Source organism: Pseudoliparis swirei, chromosome 24 (genome assembly GCF_029220125.1).
Source record: "Pseudoliparis swirei isolate HS2019 ecotype Mariana Trench chromosome 24, NWPU_hadal_v1, whole genome shotgun sequence".
In the NCBI taxonomy this organism is placed as follows: domain Eukaryota; kingdom Metazoa; phylum Chordata; class Actinopteri; order Perciformes; family Liparidae; genus Pseudoliparis; species Pseudoliparis swirei.
This window is the reverse complement of record NC_079411.1, coordinates 2294750-2308111: the sequence shown is the minus strand read 5'-3', so window position 1 is coordinate 2308111 and position 13362 is coordinate 2294750. Positions and strand designations below refer to the sequence as shown.

The window sequence follows — 13362 nt, the reverse complement described above, 5'->3', positions numbered from 1 at the left end:
TGAGCGGGAAGCCGCAGCGGGGCAGGCGCTACTCGGCAGGTCTGCTAGTGTCTGCTGTTGACCTACCTGCATTATTACCTGAAGTATTTTACATATGCCTGCGATTTTAACTTGTGGGATGTCAACGGAGAAAGAAAGACTGGGACACAGAGGAAGGATCATACGGGATGTGGTGACCAGCAAAGTTACGTGAATTGATATCCTGCAAAATTATTGAAGATATCAGGTAAGAAAACATTTTCACTGTTACTTTCTGAAACAACCTAATGTAATTTTCTGTTTAGCATAGTTTAAACATATTTCATTTAGACATATGGAAACAAATTAATCATTTTATATGTTTAAAAGTAATGTTATTACATTAAAATCAGTTAATTAGTGTGTTTAATACAGTTCATAATGGATTAAATAATGCTATCGGTGGATAAACGGACTGTTACAAAGAGTTTGGTTAGCTAGTTAAGTAAACTAGCTTCAGGTAACGTTAGCTTGTTGGCATGATTCTGTCTCACAACCAGAAAAACATACTTGAATGTGGTTTAGGGTGGGTGACATGGATATAATTGACAGTATTCTTCACTTTTTCGAACCGTACTGCACACAGCACTGGACCCTGAGCAGTGCATGGCCTGCAAGATCATGAGAAGGCTGAAGAACCAGGAGTGACAAGATACCACTGGATGGTGGGGCACATAATTCCACTCAGGGAGAGGTAAGCAAACAGGCGAGACATAGAGAGAGATAGGATTTGTTCTTACAAAAAACAATATAAAACAGCAAACATGTGCATTTAAACAGAAACAATACACACATACATACTGTAAAAATGTGTTGTGTTCATTTAAGAAGCCTGCTCAAAACAAATGCATGCATGAGTTACTCTAAGTCAGACTGGGAAATAAAGCCTCTAATTTTTGTAAATGTTTCTGAGTTGGAAAAAGGCACCTTGGTGATGCTGGTGATATGATTCTTAAAACTGAGTTCACCTTCCATGGTCACTTATAGGTTTGTGATTTGTTTTTAGTGATCTGAAAATGTCTGTTTACCAACGGTCCCCATCCAACCTGACAGGCGTGTGAGGATCTGCAGAAAAGAATGGCAGAACATCCCCAAATCCAGGTGTGTAAAGCTTGTCGCGTTTTATCGAAGAGACGAGGCTTTAACCGTGCCAAAGGTGCATTAACTAAGTACCAAGTAAAGGGTCTGAATACGTATGTCAATGTGATAATCCAGTTTTCTTCATTTTATTGCAGGGTAATGCGTGTAGATTGGTGTGGTAAAATTAATTCAAATGATTCTATCATAAGGTTGCAACATAACAAAATGGGAAAAAGTGAAAAGTCTGAATACTTTCTGCATGCACGAAATATGTGGTGGCAGTTTTTTTCTGATTCATTTTCACATTACCCTTTTCAACACTGATAATAGCTAATTACACGAAACTTTCTTATATTTTTCAGCTCAATAAGGATTGGAACAACATTGACCTGTCGAAACACCCAAAGTCCATCACTCGTAAGTATCCACTGCAGCATATATAAAAGATATTAGTCCATTTGAACCACTATTGCAAAACCTTACATTGTGATTAATATTAGATATGATTTCTCAAGTACTTTAATGATCTGAGCAAAGCACTTTTTAAGACAGTTCTTCCACTGGCCATAAAAAACTGAGGAGCTTTTCCTTGGCCTTCTTTTGAGTTGTACGGTGGCCCTGAGAGGTCAGGGCACTGCAACAATAAAACATGCTAATAGACAAAACACAAGCAAATTAAGAAAACAACTTCATCAAATTGACAGCACATGTGCAGCATTTAGAAAAAGCGCTGCAAATTCAGACGACACAACACGGTACAGAAAAGCGCTGCAAATTAAGAAAAAGTGTTTCAAGAGGACACTAAATCGTGATGAACACAGCTTGGACAGGCTTGCTGTTGCTATGGTTTGTGACTCATGAAGTTATTGAAATCGGGTATTGTATCATCTGTTTACGTTGTGGACCTACAATATGCTACTGCTCTACTCACGGAAAGTGAGCTGCATGCACCTCGCAGGACCTTGCAGAGCGGAAAAGCTGAATTATATCAGTCATTCTGATTATTTCTGAGGAGATTTGACAGATTTTAAACTGTACTATCCGGTTTAACAGTGTGGACAGACAGCCTGTAGCCTGCATCATATTCATGTAGGCATTATTAGACAAAAAAAATATACAGACGTATAGTCTACAGTAAGCCAAGCATTCCCATGAGACTTCTTTCCTTGAAAAATCCCCAAACAGACCACTATTACCTTACCTGAAATGAACATACCTCGTACTACTATCACCACCATAAAGTTATTGCTTATATGGTTATTATGTAAGCTACAGTTAACGTAACTTTTTCAATTTTGAAGATGAGGTCATATGAGATTGAATTCTGCTTTTCGCTCTGCAAAGTCCTATGAGTTGCGTGCAGCGGTCACTTTACGTGCAGAGTAAAGCAGCAGCAAAAGTCAGTTCCCAACATAAACAGATGGTATACGGAGCCGACGTCACTTCAATAACTTCACGAGTCTCAAACTAGCAGCAACAAACATGTGAAAACAGAAGTGTTTCCAAAGGACAATGGTGATCCATTGTCCTTTGGAAACACTTCTGTTTTCTGTATTTGCGGCATGTTTTCTAAATGCTGGACATGTGTTGTCAAATTGCTAAAGTTTAATCTTAACTTGCCTGTGTTTTGTCTTTTTGCATGTGTTTTCTTAAGTGGCAGTGTGTTGATCTCTCAGGGCCACCGTAGAGTTAGCATACTTTTCAAAGACATGTCGTCATCATTATCATCATCTACCCTTTTTTTATTTCTAAAGGGGCATTGAGGAAAAGACCCTCAGACATGTCACAATATAATTATCGGTGGTTGGTTTGATCTAGATGTATCAATTAGCTTCTTTTTTTTGTTTAGCTACAAGTGTGTTTACCTTGCTATGATACATCTGTGAAACGTGCCCATTGTTGTGAATCCACGTCTTTCTTCTTTTCGTGATTCACATGTTTCTGATGGAAGTGCTAAGACATGCACTGCGTGCAGCTTTAAATAGGTAATAATTTAATTACTATCATTCTCAAAGCTGACTGTTCAGATTGACAGAATGTCAATTGGTACAGACAATTTCAAAATAGTTAGTTTAAGTTTGTTTAAAGGAATGGGAAGAAATGAAAGCCAACTTTCTCAGGACTTTCCAGTGAATTTGTTTGTCCTTCTTCCCTTTTTCCCCCAGATGCACCGAGGATCTGGCTGATTACTGGAAATTTGGAAGATTGTTCTTTATCTGCACTGTCACTTCTGGTAAATATTTATGAAGAAGAAATATACTTTATTAATCCCCAAGGAAATTAGTTCTCTGCATTTAACCCATCCTTAGTTATTAAGGAGCAGTGGGCTGCAGTGATGCGACCAGGAAGCAACTGGGGGTTCAGTGCCTTGCTCAAGGACACTTCGACTTGCAACTAATGGGGAGGCGGGGATCGAACCGACAACCTTGGGGTTGCAGGACGCCCTCTTACCCCACTGAGCTACAGCCGCCCACAATTATGGACCTTTTGTGGTATGTTTTGCTTTCACTTATCAACTGATAGTGAATAATTGGTTGATTTTGAAAATGTACATTAAATAAAATGTTTTAAAATCAATATTGGTGTGTACTTTATATGTAATTCAGTTTCTAACGCCTACTTTAATTGATACATTGATTGCTTTGTAGAGGTTTAAATGGATTTAGATTTTCACAGTAATCTCATAAGCTTATATTTCATAATAATTGAACACTTGTAATAGTACAGGAGAAATCTGTAAAATCACAGTATTTCACTGCAAAACCTTTATAAATATCATTTTATTGAAGGTGTTTGATTGTAATAATATAGGAAAAATCTGTAAAATCACAGTATTTCACTGCAGAACCTTTAGAAATATCACTTTATTGAAGGTGTTTGATTGTAATAATATAGGAAAAATCTGTAAAATCACAGTATTTCACTGCAGAACCTTTAGAAATATCACTTTATTGAAGGCGTTTGACTGTAATAATATAGGAAAAATCTGTAAAAGTACAGTATTTCACTGCAGAACCTTTAGAAATATCACTTTATTGAAGGCGTTTGACTGTAATAATATAGGAAAAATCTGTAGAATTACAGTATTTCACTGCAGAAGCTTTAGAAATATGACTTTATTGAAGGTATTTGACTGTAATAATATAGGCAAAATCTGTAAAATTACAGTATTTCACTGCAGAAGCTTTAGAAATATCACTTTATTGAAGGTATTTGACTGTAATAATAAAGGAAAAATCTGTAAAATAACAGTATTTCACTGCAGAACCTATAGAAATATCACTTTAATTAAGGTGTTTGATTGTAATATTACAGGAAAAATCTGTAAAAAAACAGTATTTCACTGCAAAATCTTTAATGAAAATTACTGTAAATTTATGGTTTTCGTCCTTTATTTGAAGTAAGGTATTTTACCTTAAATTTACGGTTTTTGTTTGGCAGCCGTAGCTGCCACTCATTTGACCTTCTTTTTACGGGTTTTTTTCTTACAGTGCACATCACCACATCACCACATCACATCATCACATCACCACATCACCACATCATCACATCACCACATCACCACATCACCACATCACATCATCACATCACCACATCACCACATCACCACATCATCACATCACCACATCACCACATCACCACATCATCACATCACCACATCACCACATCTACATCACCACATCACCACATCACCACATCTACATCACCACATCCACCTTCCTCATTCTTCTTCTTTCTCTTCTTCATCTTCTACTTTCTTCCTTCTTGTTTATACTTCTCCTCGTCTCTTTTCCATTGAGGCCGAATTCAAACCACGCAAACCTGATGTGGTTTTTTTCTTTTTTGAACGTCATAATTTGCCTTTTTTTCAAAAAATTTAAACAAAACAAAACTTTGTGAACATCATCTGAACTTCATTTAAAGCAGGAAGTGAGTCTGACTGTTGGTCAGGTTGAAAAAAGAACATACAAAATACTTTTTACTTAGTCAAAGTGCAGAAATCATAGAAAAAGAATGCCGTACATCAAGGTTTTAATGTATTAATATATTAATATCTGCTTATGGAGATTATGTAGTCAGGGCTTTTTTTAAATTAAAGTTACAAGTGATACAAAAATGACTTCTAACTACTTCATATGCTATCAGGGTAATTTAATCTATTATAATGCATCATATTGTTTAAAAAAACATTGCGTCATTTTCACGTGAAATCGTAATCTGAAAAGTTAAATAAATAAAAGTGGCATTTTAGAGACGGAGTCGTTTTCCATTTTAAAGACGGATGAGATGAAATCATTTGTATTTTCCTCTCCTCCTCCTCCTTCTCCCCCTCCTCCTCCTCCTCCTCCTCCTCTTATCTGAGAGGAGCTGTGAGTTTGTTGTGTTTGAGGAGACGGGCCAACAGCACTCACACACACACACACAGCAGATATTGTCCTAATATCTGTTGACAGTCGGCTGTCCTCTGCATAATTGGCTCCGCCTCCCCCATTAGCGGCGGCTCTGTTTGGCTCCCCAGGGCGTGTGTTAGAACAAATTTGAGGAGTGTCATATTGCACGCATTTCAACAGGGCCAACAGGGTTAGACTCACATTAGCGTAATGAATCAATCTGCTCGGCTAATGGCTGAACTAACTCCATTAGGACGCGCCGGGCGTCTGCGGGTGAAGGATTCCTGCAGGGGGGAAATATGTCAGCTCATCAGAAATATCATAAAATAACATGAAAACAAATATAAATGTTGAAGGAGAAAGATAGATAATAAATAAAACAGGGAGAAAACACATCTACATGCACAACGAATGGAATTTGACGTGTGATTTCACAATAAAAGCCTGAAAGAAGAGCAACGTAATGCATTTTAATGATAAAGTAAAAGCTTTTTTAATTTTTATTTATTGAAAACTGTGTATATATATAGTGCCAGGCTGTAAACCTGAAGATTTTATAGTAATACTTCATATCAGGCACTCCCACCGACCTTTATTGTGGTAAATTCTTTGTAGACCTTTGACCCGGTGGCTGAATGTATAACTATGGAAGAAGCTCAGTGTGGGGAGATTTTCTTAAACTGTGTAATTACCTGCCTAACAACTAAAATAATAATAAAAGAAAAACAAAAATAGTCAAAGACGTGGTCTGACGTCGTGTCACCGACTGTATTTGAGCGAAACTCTAAATAAATCCTCTTCCTGTTAAAGCGGCTTGTCGGAGCATCAACCGACACCGGCATGCGGATGTCGTGCAGCCAAGAGGCGTTCAAGACAAAAGGAAATAACAACTCCTTAAGTGCAGGGGCAGGCCCCGCTTTAGCACGTGAAAGGAGGCAGTTTATTGGGAGGGATTCGGGCCGTGCTAATGAACTGATATGAGCATCTGAAAGGAGGCTGGACCGGGACCAGCTGAGACCAGCTGAGACCACCTGAGACCACCTGAGACGAGCTGAGACCAGCTGAGACCACCTGAGATGAGACCAGCTCAGACCAGCTTAGACAAGCTGAGACCAGTTGAGACCAGCTGAGACCAGCTAAGACCAGCTGAGACCAGTTGAGACCAGTTGAGACCAGCTGAGACCAGCTCAGACCAGCTGAGACCAGTTTATAGCTGAGACCAGTTGAGACCAGCTGAGACCAGCTGAGACCAGCTCAGACCAGCTGAGACCAGCTGAGACCAGCTGAGACCAGCTCAGACCAGCTGAGACCAGCTGAGACCAGTTGAGACCAGCTGAGACCAGCTGAGACCAGCTCAGACCAGCTGAGACCAGTTTATAGCTGAGACCAGTTGAGACCAGCTGAGACCAGCTGAGACCAGCTCAGACCAGCTGAGACCAGCTGAGACCAGCTGAGACCAGCTGAGACCAGTTGAGACCAGCTGAGACCAGCTCAGACCAGCTGAGACCAGCTCAGACTAGCTGAGACTAGCTCAGACCAGCTGAGACCAGCTCAGACCAGCTGAGACCAGCTTATAGCTGAGACCAGTTGAGACCAGCTGAGACCAGTTGAGACCAGCTGAGACCAGCTGAGACCAGCTGAGAGCACCTGCTGATCCACCAGGCGGCAGAAACATTGTGTTCAACACGCAATGGAAATTTTAAAAAGAGAGAAGATGATCGTCTTTTACTCTAGTTTTTAGAAACCGTCCGCCGAGCCCGGAGGGGACGATCAATCGGCACTTCACCGTCTGTCTACCCCGATCGGGGTTAATGGGTTCATCAATACAAAGAGGCAAGATGATCAATACTCACACCGAGTCTCGTGAAGTTCACTCGGCTGTTAAAACGAGCGCTTTCCAAAAAAACTAGCCGTTCAGCCCCCAGCGCCTCTTTTTCCCACCTTTTATTATGACGCCTGAAGTAGCGTCAAGGAAGTTACGATCATCTTTGCGTGACAAATATTCTGTATTTTTATTTTTTATTCTGAAACCCAAAACAGCCGCCGACCAACCAATAACACCACCTGCCCCCCGAATCTGCTAACTCAACACCCCCCCTCCCCCCTCCCCTCCAAATCAAAACCAAAGCAATGCTTTTTTTAATCTGCAGATTCTCAGACAATGCCTGGAGGATCCCGTAGCCTAATCTCCCCAATCCCCCCGTCCCCTTTATCCCACTGTTAAAGAATGTTTGAAAGGGCGACACCGAAAACTAAAAAAAAAAAAGCAAAGAGGGGGAGACCAAAGAGGGTTGAGAGGGGGGGGGGGGGGTCGGTAACATCTGGGACGGCGGGGGGAGGACGACCCAAAAAGAGGGAAAGAGAATCAATATACATACAATGTAGTATATTTTATTTATTTATTGTATTATATGAAGAAAAGCACAAATGTTGGCGAAGGATAGAAAGAAAAAATGTTTTTAATTTTTTTTATTGTGTGTGATACGTGAATTAAAAATAGATGTGTGTATTCAGCTTTCTGTCAAATTCATCTATAGAAATCAAACACATAAAAACATTATTATTTAACCAAATATATATAAAATACATACACCATCCTTACTTTTACCCTCACTATTTAGCATTAATTAGCAGTAAATTAATATAGAAAATAATGTATTACATAGATTATCTTTTACTATCTCATCTTTTAAATCACGACTTTTATGGGATTTTATTTTGTGATTTACAATATTTTAGTTTTACTATTATTAGTTTTATTAGTTTATTTAATTCTCTCTGTGTTTTTAATGTTTAATTGTAAGCACTTTGTAATGGGTGCTATATAAACAAAGTGTATTATTATTATTATTATTATTATTAATATACAGAATTTAATGACAATTCTAAAGTATTTCACCAGTGTATATTATAGTATTTGTTCATACAGCCTCATGGTTTATAGGTTAATGGATAAACTCTTCTATCTTTTACAGCTACATTACAGTGTTCTGTTAACCATCTGTTAAATGTTTATATTCTCCCTATAAATGACGATCAAACAGATGTGATTTATTTTTCACTTAACACAAAAATGTTCTCCAGATTTAAAAAAATTAAATACACAAATACAAAAAGCCTGTGTGTGTGTGTATGTGTGTGGAGCTCTACCTCCATCATGTCCCAGTTAAACAGGCCTGAAGATCCTTTCAGTCCTAACGGGGGGAAAACAACCCCACAAAAAAAAAAAGGAGATTTTAAGAAGTCAAGGTTGACGCAACGACAAAGTTGCAGCGTCAGTGTCGCACTTGAGAGGACCACTCGAGAGCCGGCGAGGGTATTATGTTCAAGACACTTTATTCCTCCCTTCGCCGTGGAAGATTATACTAGTTATCCCATCAAAGTTGAGTAAAAAAACGCCATTCTTGTGTCTTTAAGCTCTTGCATAGGGAGGTCAATAAGACCCTGCCTCTGCTCACAAGGCATGGGCCGGGTGTAATCTCGCTGAAGTTACATTAATTAAATGGTAAGCTCCTTTAGCAATACGTTCCTAAAAGAACTTGGCTGATAATATACTTAAAGCGGTTTGCTGGGCGCCGTTTGTTTCAAAGCCAGCAGACGTTTAGCCATGCGGCTCACGTACGCCGGCTTAAAGGAAACCTTTTCCGGCTGCGGCGAGCGAAGCGGCGGCGGCGGCGGCTGGCAGCACGAGCGAAATTCAACTTATCAAAGTAAAACATATTTGTCTCAGTATGCTCGATTAAGGGACCCCGGCAGTTCCGAATCTCGGGAAAAATGTGGGAAAACTTCTGGTGGTTTTCTGTCCGAGAGGAACGTTTCTTTCTCATTGTCCATGTTCTACTGTGAGAGAATCTCTTTTTCACTTTGCACGTGAGGTTTTTCTCTTTGTCCAACATTTGTTGATTTTGAATCTTTGAGATAAACTTCCTAAACCCAGATAAACCGTTTTTTAAAAAAATGCATCGCCAAAAGGCTAAAAATACGGCTCACAGACGGGGAGAAAATTTGTAAAATAACATTTATTTGCTGCTTCACAAGCTGAAAATCATCTGCTTCACAAGCTGAAAATCATCTTTACTTCCTGTTCAATAAAACACTGCGTGTTCCAAAGTTACGTTATGTAAACTAAACGTCTAATTTATTATATTTTAGTGTGATTACACTGCTGGGACCCCAGTAGTTCCGAGTCTCGGGAAAATGTGGGAAAACTTCTGGTGGTTTTCTGTCCGAGAGGAACGATTCTTTCTCATTGGAAATAAAAGTCCACGTATTACTGTGAGAGAATCTCTTTTTCACTTTACACGTGAGGTTTTTCTCTTTCTTTAACATTTGCTGATTTTTTATCTTTCAGATAAACTTCCTAAACCCAGATAAACCGTTTACAAACCCAAATGCATCTTTAAAAAGCTAAAAGATACGGATCACAGACGGTGAGAAAATTTGTTAAATCATCTTTACTTCCTGTTCAATAAAACACCAGAAAACATTGCGTGTTCCAAAGTTACGTTTCGTTAGCTAAACGTAGAATTTAGTTTATTTTAGTGTGATTACGCTGCTGGGACCCCAGTAGTTCCGAGTCTCGGGAAAAATGTGGGAAACTTTGGAGGGTTTTCTGTCCGAGAGGAAAGTTCTTATATGGTTAAAGAATCTCTTCTTAATTTTGCATGTGAATGTTTCCTCTTTCTCCAACTTTTGCTGATTTTGAATCTTTCAGATAAACTTCTCCCAGAGCTTCTTAAACCCAGATGAACCGATTAAAAACCCAAATGCATCGTCAGAAGGCAACAAAATAATATGTGTCGTAAATTAGTAAAATAACCTTTATTTGCTGCTTCACAGGCTGAAAATCATCTTCACTTCCTGTTGCCTCAACGTATAATTTAGGTAATTTAATTTAGACCATGAGGTGTTTTTTTTCCTAAACTAAGAAGTTTCGACAACTCAAGCTAACTTTTGCTTGTCTGTTATTTGTATTTCTTCTTCTTTTCATATGGTTTTACATTTGTAAAGAGAATATTTCATCACATGGGTTATTTTGTATCTTTAAAATGATCTTTTAACATAACCTGAAGACAGAAAGATGAATGCATACAAAATATAAGAAAGACACAAAGCAACACAAATAGACTTAATGATTTCAATAAAAAAGAATAACGTTGCTTTAAATTGGACTAAAACCTGATTGATCATCTTTTCATGATCGATATCATACTCATCTGTGTATGAAACACGGTTTACATGTTGAGTTATTTATCTATTTTGACCTCTTTGTGACAATTCAACAGCTTTTATTCGACCGTCACTGGGGGTTTCACAGAAAATCAGCTAAAGTAATTTGGGGATTTATCTTCCCATCACTTGGCAAATTTACCTACGATTCATAAATAATTAACACCAGTGAGAAACGGCCAAAACAAAAACCTTTAAATACTGGAACGATGCAAAGTGGTGATCAATCCTTCAAACTTTCATGTAAATCAACCTTTCTTCCTCCCGTTTCGTAGCTTCAATTCCTGATGAACATTCAGCGGGACAAGAAGTTTGTGGCGGCAGGACCCCCAACACACACACACACACACACTGCCGCCCATCAAATATCAACCCTCACAAATCAATTTTACACATGATCGCCACCCCCCGCCCTCCCTCCCTCCCGCCGGCCCCTCCCCTCCAATTAAGCCTCTGCATTAGCATATATATGATATCAGTGGTAAACATCACTCGGCTGGTAATTCACAAACGCTCCTGGATAATAGGAGGGTTGAACACCTATTAACCCCGAGGCCGGCAGCACAGAGGCAGGCTGGGAAACTCCCCCGGCCTTCTCCCCGAGGAGAGACACACAAAAAGAGGGTGACGGAGCAACTGAGAGGCGTCACTCTGGTGAGGGGAAAGTGTTCCCGGAGCCTCGGTGCCATCTTGGAGACAAAAAAATAATAAAAATGGTGCGTAAACCGACTGATTGGCTCAGAAAGTTGTGACGGTGACGGCCGCCGACTCACTTCTGCCCTCCATTAGTCACGAAATGCAACTTATTGGTTTCCTGCACAAAGACGCCAATTATTATAAAGGATTATATTATCATTAATTATCTTATAGTTCGGCTGTACAGGACGTTTTGAACGCAGGACTTGAACTTGTAGAGAAGTTTCCCCTCGCGGTGTTAGTACTTTTACTTCAGTAAATAATGTGAATACTTTCCCATTTGGTATTAGTACTTTTACTTCAGTAAATAATGTGAATACTTTCCCATGTGGTATTAGTACTTTTACCTCAGTAAATAATGTGAATACTTTCCCATGTGGTATTAGTACTTTTACTTCATTAAATAATCTAAATACATTCCCAGTAGGCCTATGATGTTAGTACTTTTACTACAGTAAAGAATGTGAATACTTCTCCCAGCCGCTGTATTTTTAAAACACAGTTTTTATGCCTGAACATCTTCATATATAAAAACCGTTAGCCGGCGCTTCTCGCTTAGCGGCGTGTTTTTTTGTTCTTCCGGCTCACGCGGTGCGCGTCGGGCGGCTAACGAGCGGCGAGTTCACTCCTCACAATAAAGTAAAGAGCGGGAAACCCGGCGGCCGCGGCGGCCTCGGTGACCTCAGTGACCTCCCTCCACTGTGAAGCGGTGACTTTACGCTCATCGTTAGCGTCACCATTATCTCTCTTGTGTTTTTTCCGGCTCCTCACAGCTTCTTCCACTCTCGATTGTGACTGTTGTAAAAGTGAAGTCCAAAAAAATAAAAATAAATGCACAACAGCAAGAAGTCGAAGAGAAGATCCCACTAGGGTGCGACGGCTTTATTTTGGGCTCAATTACAGACTTTATGTGACCTTCTGGAAGCTGATTCTGGATCTGCTTTATGTCAGTTTGATGCATGGAGTCAGAGATCTGACCCAAATACAGCCGTCCAGTTGAGTGTTTACAAAGACGCCCGGTTCGACCAGTTGGGAGAGAGAATGGGTCGCACATGCAGTTAATAAAATCAAGACTTGTGTTAAATGGTAAGTTATTTAATACTTTTTGCATTGTGGCTACAAGTATGTGACTATTTACCTTTGCACACCACGGCCTGCAGCACCTGCTATCTCATACTGTACATAACCTATGTATATATATCTACATATATATTTCCTATTATCATATATATATATATATACACAATATATCCTCATACAATGGATGTACATTTCCTACAAAAAGTAAATTTTCGTGTCATTATCTGCTCGTTCTAAGGATGCAGCTTTTTCCAAAATAAACTTCCATTTTCACAGGAAACTGACTTTCATATGTCTTCGAATATATAAATATATTCACATCTATATATATATAAATATATGTGTGTATATATTTAGATATAAATATATTTAGATATATAAATATTATATTAATATTTAGATGTATAAATCTGTATTTTCTAAATAAAATAATGCACCGTAATTTATATCGATATATATATATATATAATTACAGTGTTGTTTTTTGTAGGTATTGGTACAAATGCTGGATATATACATATATATAAATATATATAAATATATATATTTGATTCACACATTTACTAGGTATTCTTTTTATTCTATATTGTATGTCTATATTGTAACTTCTGCACTATTTGATGTCTTAGAACTCGTCTTGAACATATTTAATGGCGTTGGAGGGATCCCGAGTCGTCGTCACATTGTCGCCTCGCCTCACCTCAGCCGCATTTCGTGCAGATTAATTGAAAAGTAGTTTGAGATGGTCTCCGTTCGGAAGTGAACCAGATCCCTCGTGTGTTCATACATTAAAGACTTTTGATCTCTGCAGGCTTCATATCGGTTTGGTCACTTCATACTCGGTTAAAGCGCCGCCGGCCTCTGGGGA

General features: G+C 38.9%; 1 long non-coding RNA gene across 1 annotated transcript; it reads left to right on the top strand.

Moving 5' to 3' along the window:
* The first annotated feature begins 1492 nt into the window (after window positions 1–1492).
* LOC130189582 (uncharacterized) lies at window positions 1493–3497 on the top strand. Its single transcript, XR_008830832.1, has 3 exons — window positions 1493–1515; window positions 3264–3331; window positions 3408–3497. It is a non-coding gene; the product is annotated as an uncharacterized LOC130189582 (long non-coding RNA).
* Window positions 3498–13362: the final 9865 nt, after the last annotated feature.